The sequence below is a fragment of the Heloderma suspectum genome, chromosome 5, assembly GCF_057233095.1.
Source record: "Heloderma suspectum isolate Gila_16-S chromosome 5, 16-S_ref, whole genome shotgun sequence".
NCBI lineage: Eukaryota > Metazoa > Chordata > Lepidosauria > Squamata > Helodermatidae > Heloderma > Heloderma suspectum.
The window spans coordinates 14,596,887-14,604,920 of NC_139462.1; positions in this window are offsets into that span (position 1 = coordinate 14,596,887).

Sequence of the window (8,034 nt, forward strand, 5' to 3'; positions counted from 1 at the left end):
CTAACTTTAGTTGGATTCTTCTCTAAAAGAATCTGACTTTAGTTGGATTCTTTAAACTGCCGATCTATCTAGAGCTGAGGATGTTTCAGGGCTGTACCATATTTCCCGCCCAGGTTTTGAACTGCCAATTTGAAGGTACCCTTCTCAGGTTGCTTGACTAGGGTGATGACCTGGTTGTCAGGAATTTCCCCAACTTTCTGTACTGCAGGAGGGCAACTCCATCTTGTTGAAGTTACAATAGAGGACACATGAGTAGGGATGGTTGGACTCCCCCGTGCCTGGCTTTATCGGGCACCCACTGAACCGCTGCCACCACCCTCCCCTGCTTGCAGCACTGTGCGAGCTTTGTCATGGCCTGGTGAGTGCCCAATGAAGCTGCAGGGCCACCTGTCCTCCTAGTGAACCGCCATTGTGCACAATGGTGGCTCATGCTCTTCCAGGCAGGTAATGTTGTGTAATTGGCAGCCATAAAGGGCCCATTCACACAACATTACAGGCATGAATGGAGCATTCATACCTGTAATGTTGTGCGAAAGGGCCCCTTACGGCCACCAATTATGCAACATTACCTGCCTGGAAGAGCATGAGCCACCATTGTTGTGCACAATGGGGGCTCGCTAGGAGGCCAGGGCAGCTGCTGGGCTCTCGCTCGCAGTTTGGTAAGCGGGGTCTGGGCGGGCAAGGGGGAATTCATTGGACTCCAAACACTGCCCCCCCCCCCCGTGGACTTGCACAATATCCCTAGGGATGGACAAACAAGCAATTCTTGCAACCACTGAGATTCTTCAAATGCCATCTTGAAGTTCAGCTCGCCTCTTTTCTCATGTCCAATTGCATTCTTTTTTCATTTGGTTCACGTGAGGAAAATGCACATTTTTAAAAAAGCCTGCCAAAGATGTGTGTGCACGCACACGCACAACTTGATAGCATAACGTTTTAAGGCAATACACAAAATCCAATGTAAAACACCGTGAGAATTTCAAAAACAGAACCCACCTTCAAACTATAATTTACTGACAATTTAGTCCTGACTTTAACAGCAGTAGCAAGAGCAAAATGCAGTACTTTGAAAGGAGAAAATGTCTCAATTAGTGTCAAAGCAGCAATAAATTTAGAGCTTGGTGGACAGATACTAAAAGAGCGACTGCTTCACAGCCTTGTAACTCATGTGAGCCTGTTCATAAATAGGGCATCTGAAAAGATAGGAACATAGGAAGCTGCCTTATCCTTAGCCCAGGATTATTGACACTGACTGGCAGCAGTGGCTCTGAAGCCTTCCGGGCAGGAATTTTTCCAGCCCTACCTGTAGATGCCGGGGATCGAACCTGGGACTTTCTGCATGCAAGGCAGGGGCTCTACCAGTAAGCTACTGTCCCTTCCCTGCAAGATAGTGGGAGATGGGTCCAATCTCAGATCCTCTGCCAGAATGCTTGAGTCTGCAAACATAACTATTGACAATTAGCACCAAGATGCTTTACTGAAGTTTGCAATGGGACATGTTGCTGATACCCTCTCAGTCCTTCTTTTTTAAAACCTCAGCATCTGCTAATTGGAGCTATTGCCTGTTGAGCCAGACAATATCGAGCCAGATCAGGGAAGAAGTGCCTCCTTCCCATGCGCTGAATGTGGCCCATGGGGCCTCCCACTCTGGACTACCATCTCCCCTATGACCACCACCCTGTACTGCAATTAGGCTTTTTAAAATAGCCTCCATTGGTGCAAACTGGGATGCATAAAAAGCACATTTACCACATCGGGTACATTTGGGGAGGGGTGCTGGCAAGGGAAGTGCTAACCCTCCCCTCACTGAGCACTGCAACTCTTCCTTGAAAAATCACCCCCACACATATATTGTGATTAATTGCAGTAGGGGTGTGTGTCTCTGACCTGGTTCACACGTAATGACAGACCAGGTTCACAGGTAATGAAAGACTATGGTTTAATTAACCATAGTTTGTTAAGAACATAAGATCCATGCTGGATCAGACCAAGGGTCCATCTAGTCCAGCATTATGTTCACACAGTGGCCAACCAGCTGTCAAGCAGGAACCCACAAGCAGGACATGAGTGCAACAGCACCCTCCTGCCCATGTTCCCCAGCAACTGGTGTACATACACATGCTGCCTCAGATACTGGAGGCAGCACATAGCCCTCAAGACTAGTAGCCATTGATAGACTTCTCCAGGAGTTTGACTAACCCCCTTTTAAAGCCATCCAAGTTGGTGGCCATCACTACATCTTGTGGTAGAAAATTCCATAGTTTAACTATGTACCGTGTGAAGAAGCCCTTCCTTTTGTCTGTACTGAATCTCCCACCAATCAGCTTCATGTGATAACCTTGGGTTGTAGTACTGTTGAATTATGAGCTGTCATTGCGTGCAAACCCAGAACGATGGGTTATTAACCAAAAACAACCCATGTTTTGTTCTTGGGTTTTGAAATGTGGGTTCTTTAAACCACAGGTTGTTGGTATGTGTGAAATGAGGAATGTGGGGTGTTCATGGATTGTTTCATAAGGTTACAGAGGCAGCAGGCAAGAGTGGTCAAGAAACCCATCCTTTTCACATGTCAATACTGCAGTGCTGCAAAGGCAGTTGGGATACAGGTAGGGATGTCACAGAATTCCACTACGGATCTCGGTGAGGCTGAATGCCAGTGCATTCGGCCCCCCGAAATCCATGGTGGAATGAAGCCCCCACCCCCACCCCCATGAAAGGCATGCGAAACGGAGAACTTACCTGCTGCCGTCCGCGCTGACTTGCGAATGGTGGCCGCAGCGCGGCTGCCATTCGCTTCCTCATCATTTATTTATTTATTTATTTATTTCTATACCACCCAATAGCCGAAGCTCTCTGGGCGGTTCACAAAAATTAAAACCAAACAACACACAATAAAACAATTTAAAATATACAGAACATTAAAACCATAATATAACAATACAACCACAATAAAACCTAGCAGCAGTGCAGGAGTTTAAAATACAGATTTAAAACAGCAAAGATAAAAATTTAGAAAGCTAAAAAGCCTGGGAAAATAAAAAGGTCTTCACCTGGTGCCGAAAGGAGTACAATGTAGGCGCCAGGCGAACCTCACTAGGGAGCTCATTCCACAGCCGGGGTGCCACAACAGAAAAAGCCCTCCTCCTAGTAGCCACCCACCTCACTTCCTTTGGCAGGGGCTCACGGAGAAGGGCCGCTGATGATGATCTTAAGGTCCGGGCAGGCACATATGGGAGGAGGCGATCCTTCAGGTAACCTGGCCCCAAGCCGTTAAGGGCTTTGAATGTTAACACCAGCACTTTGAATCGGGCCCGGAAATGGACCGGCAGCCAGTGCAGCTGGAAAAGTACTGGCGTAATATGAGCTCGCAGACCAGTCCCTGTTAACAATCTTGCTGCCCTATTTTGGACCAGCTGAAGTTTCCGGACCATTTTCAAAGGCAGCCCCACGTATAACGCATTGCAGTAATCCAGACGAGAAGTTATCAGAGCATGGATAACTGTAGCTAGGCTATCTCTGTCCAGATAAGGGCGTAGTTGGTATACCAGCCTAAGCTGATAAAAAGTGCTCCGTGCCACTGACTTCACCTGTGCCTCAAGTGACAGTTTTGGACAGTTCTCATCATAGCTGTGATAGGCTACGTAAATAATTACGTAGCCTATCACGGCTAATGCAGGGACACCATTTGCGTCCCTGGGGAGGCTGTGATAGGCTACGTAAGTATTTACGTAGGCTATCATGGCAAGCTAAAAAAACAACAACAGCGTACCCAAATGGTGGCGGCTACGGTGGCCGCCATCTGTGTTCCCTTTTTTTCGCTGTTTTAGTCTACGTAAATATTTACGTAGGCTAAAACGGCAGGAAAAAAAGGAGCGCAAATGGTGCCCACTACGCTATTTGCGTTCCCCTTTTCTTCACTGTAATAGCTTACATAAATATTTACGTAGGCTAAAACAGCAAAAAAAAAGGGAACACAAATGGCAGCCGCCTTAGCTGCTGCCATTTGCGTACGCTGTTCCCCCCCCCTACAGGTTGCCCAGCGGCCAGATGTCCAGCTACGGGCGGCCCTGGCCGGCGGCTCCACGGAATATCCGTGGAGCGGAGCTGGATGGATTAGGATTTCGGGGGGAGGTGCGGAGCATCTCCCCCGCACCGCGAATCACCCCGTCGAAAAGGTAAGTGACTTTCATACATCCCTAATACAGGGAGGGAGTGGGTGAAGGAGGAGGGAAACAAACAACCCAGAGACTGAGAAAACAACCCATGGTTTGTGCATTCATCTGCCAGACAAACCCAGGGCAAGGCAACAAAGCATGTTTTAAATAAAGCAAGGGTTAGTGTTACATGCAAACCAGGCCCCCAAGTGTCACTGCGTGTGTGTGTCCGGCCAAGCACGTAAAGGGGTGCATGCCAGAAGTGGAGGATGGGGTGGCAGCCCCTCCCATTTGGGGAGTAACCCCTCTTACTGCTGGCATTCAGCCACCAATGTGCTTGTGCCCTCTAGCCAATGTGGCCCTCAGGCCAAAGAAGATCCCCCACCGATGGGCTAGACGAACCACCTACCTGACTCAGAATAAGGCAACTTCACATGAGCTTCATATGCCGGGGGGGGGGGCTTAGCAGTAGAGCACATGCATTGCATGTAGAAGGTCCCAGGTTCAATGTAGGGATGTCATGGGAGTCTGGGAAAGGGGTGGAGCCTGGTGGACTCCCCCCCCACCCCTCCCCACCCTGCTTGGCCTCCCGGACTCCAGTCTGTGGACTGCTACACTTGCCTTACTTGTAATCTTGTGTAAATGGCTGCTTTACAGCCACCATTTGCATAAATGGGAATTTACGAAAAAGGCTGAGCCACCATTTTTATGCAAAATGGCAGCTTGGCAAGGGATTAGGCCGCAGTGGACAACTTGCCGGACATCTGCGGGCTGCCCAGCAGCTCACCGCATGCAGCAAACAGGGTTGGGCAGACAGCAAGTGTCTGGAGAGTAGCGCGGACAGGGCTGAGTTTGGCCATCCCTAGTTCAATCCCTAACATCTCGAAGCAGGACTAGAAAAATTCCTGCCTGAAACCCGGGGGAGCCACTGCTGCCAGTCAGTGTCGACAATACTGGGCTAGATGGACCCAGGGTCTGACTCAGTATAAGGCAGCTTCCAATGTTCCTGTGACAATGGCCATTTTCCTAATAATTGGGTGAATGGGGGTGCCCCTGCTTCAGTTTTGGTAAGGAGGGATGGGTAAGAATTTTGTTTCATATTGGCTTCAATAAGAATTTACCACCATTTGCAAATTGCTCCATATGCAGGACAGAACTTAAGATTTAAAAAAAAAAAATGAACATGGGAGAAACCGCAACTAACAAATTCATCCATCTAGGCATAGGACTTCTCGTGCTCAGCTCTTTAAAAAATCTGAGTGTGAATCCCTGTGTACTCAACCATATTAGTGCTGAATTAGGATTGCCACCGCTTTGTTTTCCTGACAGCCTTCTCAACATTTGTTTGTTGTTCGATTGCACCTGGCCTTTCTACCAATAAAATGGCACTCAAGGCGGCTTACAATCATAGATAAATTAAAAGAAAAAAAACTTGATTAAAACAATAATAAAACAAATACATTCAAACACAATTAAAAACAAGATAAGAGAATAAAAACAGCAGCCAGCCCGACAGACCCACTTGCACATGAAAAGCTGTGAAGGCCCTCTCTTGCGTTGCCATCAGACGTGCCTCTGCAGGGGGCTGTACTGAAAGAGCTTTTCCCAAAAATCTTAATGCCCAGTCAGGCTTGTATGGCCACCTTCCTAGGTTTGGCAGGCAAGTACAACATGGTCTATTTTACTCATTTCATTTATACTCCACCTTTCTTCCATCATGGAACTCAAGGTGGTTACATGTCGTTCCCAGGTGGTCTCCCCTCCAAGCACTGACCAGACCCAGACCTGCTTTCAGACCATGCCTGGGACTCACGTCTTCTCCCTGCTGGGAATAACTATATCTATTGAACTCAGCTGATGCAGATGGGTGAGAATTTCAGTTTGGTGTTGATAAGTTCTTCAAATTCAGGATAGAAAGGACATGAGATTTAAAATATTGGAGTAGAGGAGAAACTAAAACCAACAGACTCTGCCATCCCTAGAAGGAACCCACAGAATTTGCTTATCCTACATGGTTCCACTCTACAGGTGATAATACTGAAGAAGTGCCTGACTAGGTCACATAGAAGCATTTCCCAGACTGCAAGCAATGAATTGGCCTCAGTTCCATGTTGTGGCTTTCTGTTGAAATTATAGTCTCTCTCTCTCTCTCTCTCTCTCTCTCTCTCTCTCTCTGACAGATATAGGTGGCAATCTATACCCACTTCCCTGGGAGTAAGCCCCATTGAATTCAATGAATTGGGTCCAAATGGTCCATTCTGTGAACAGAAGGGCTCCTTCCATTCATGTAAGGCACAGCAATCCAATGGAGGCTCCCTGCTGGAGGAAGGGGGTGGGGAGGCATTTTTTTTCAATTACCCCCCACACACACACACACATCACCTCTCATGCTGCTCTGAAAGGTCTCCCAGCCCTCCTGAGCAAGGTTTCAGGTGGCACAAAATGCTGCAGAAGGGTTGCCTTCTTCCCTGCTTCCTCCAGTACAAGATGAAGTTTGGCTGCTGCAGATAGGTGAGTTGTCCTAGCTCTGCTTTAGACACTGTAGAATAGTAGATGTGGGTTGCTTCCTGTATATTCCTCTCTACCCCTATCCCCAAAAGTAGAGCAATTAAGAGTGGAATCCTAGGCATAGTTAGACAGAGAAAAGGCCTACAACTCCCAGCATGCCCCAGCCAGCTATGCTGGCTGGGGCATGCTGGGAGCTGTAGGCCTTTTTTTCTGTCTAATAGGTGCACAGGATTGCACCTTGAATGTATTAATGAATTTTGAATATGTTGTTTATATTTTATATGCATTTTGTCTTGTTATTATACACTGTCCCAGAAACTATGCTGAAGGGCAGGCCCATAGCCAGCCTAAACGTTTGGGGCAGGGTGGGTGGGAATTAGGGGGTGGGCAGTTCATCGGGCTTGTTGTTGTTGTTCAGTCGTTCAGTCATATCCGACTCTTCGTGACCCCATGGACCATAGCACGCCAGGCCTTCCTGTCCTGCGCTCTCTCCCAGAGCGTGCTCAAGTCCATATTCATTGCATCAGTGATGCTATCTAGCCATCTCATCCTCTGCCATCCCCTTCTCCTTTTGCCTTCAGTCTTTCCCAGCATCAGGGTCTTTTCCAGGGAGTTTTCTCTTCGCATTAGGTGGCCAAAATATTGGAGCTTCAGCTTCAGTATCTGACCTTCCAATGAGCACTCAGGGTTCATTCCCTTTAGGATGGACTGATTTGACCTCCTTGCAGTCCAGGGGACTCGTAAGAGTCTTCTCCAGCACCACAGTTGGAAAGCATCAATTCTTCGGCACTCAGCCTTCCTTATAGTCCAGCTCTCACAGCCATACGTTACTACTGGGAAAACCATAGCTTTGATTAGACGGACCTTTGTCGGCAAGGTGATGTCTCTGCTTCTTACTAGGCTGTCTAGGTTTGCCATAGCTTTCTTCCCAAGGAGCAAGCGTCTTTTAATTTCATGGCTACAGTCACCGTCTGCAGTGATCTTGGAGCCCAAGAAAGTAAAATCTGTCACTGCTTCCATTTCTTCCCCTTCCATATGCCAGGAAGGGGTGGTGCCAGATACCATGATCTTCGTTTTTTTAATGTTGAGTTTCAAACCAGCTTTTGCACTCTCACCCTCAACAAGAGGCTCTTTAGATCCTCTTTGCTTTCTGCCATTAGGGTGGTATCATCTGCATATCTGAGGTTGTTGATAATTCTCCCAGCAATGTTAAATCCAACCTGTGAGTCATCCAACCCAGCGTTTCTCATGATGTACTCTGCATATAAGTTAAATAAGCAGGGCGACAATATACAGCCTTGTCGTACTCCTTTCCCAATTTTGAACCAATCGGTTGTTCCATGTCTGGTTCTTACTGTTGCTTCTTGACCCT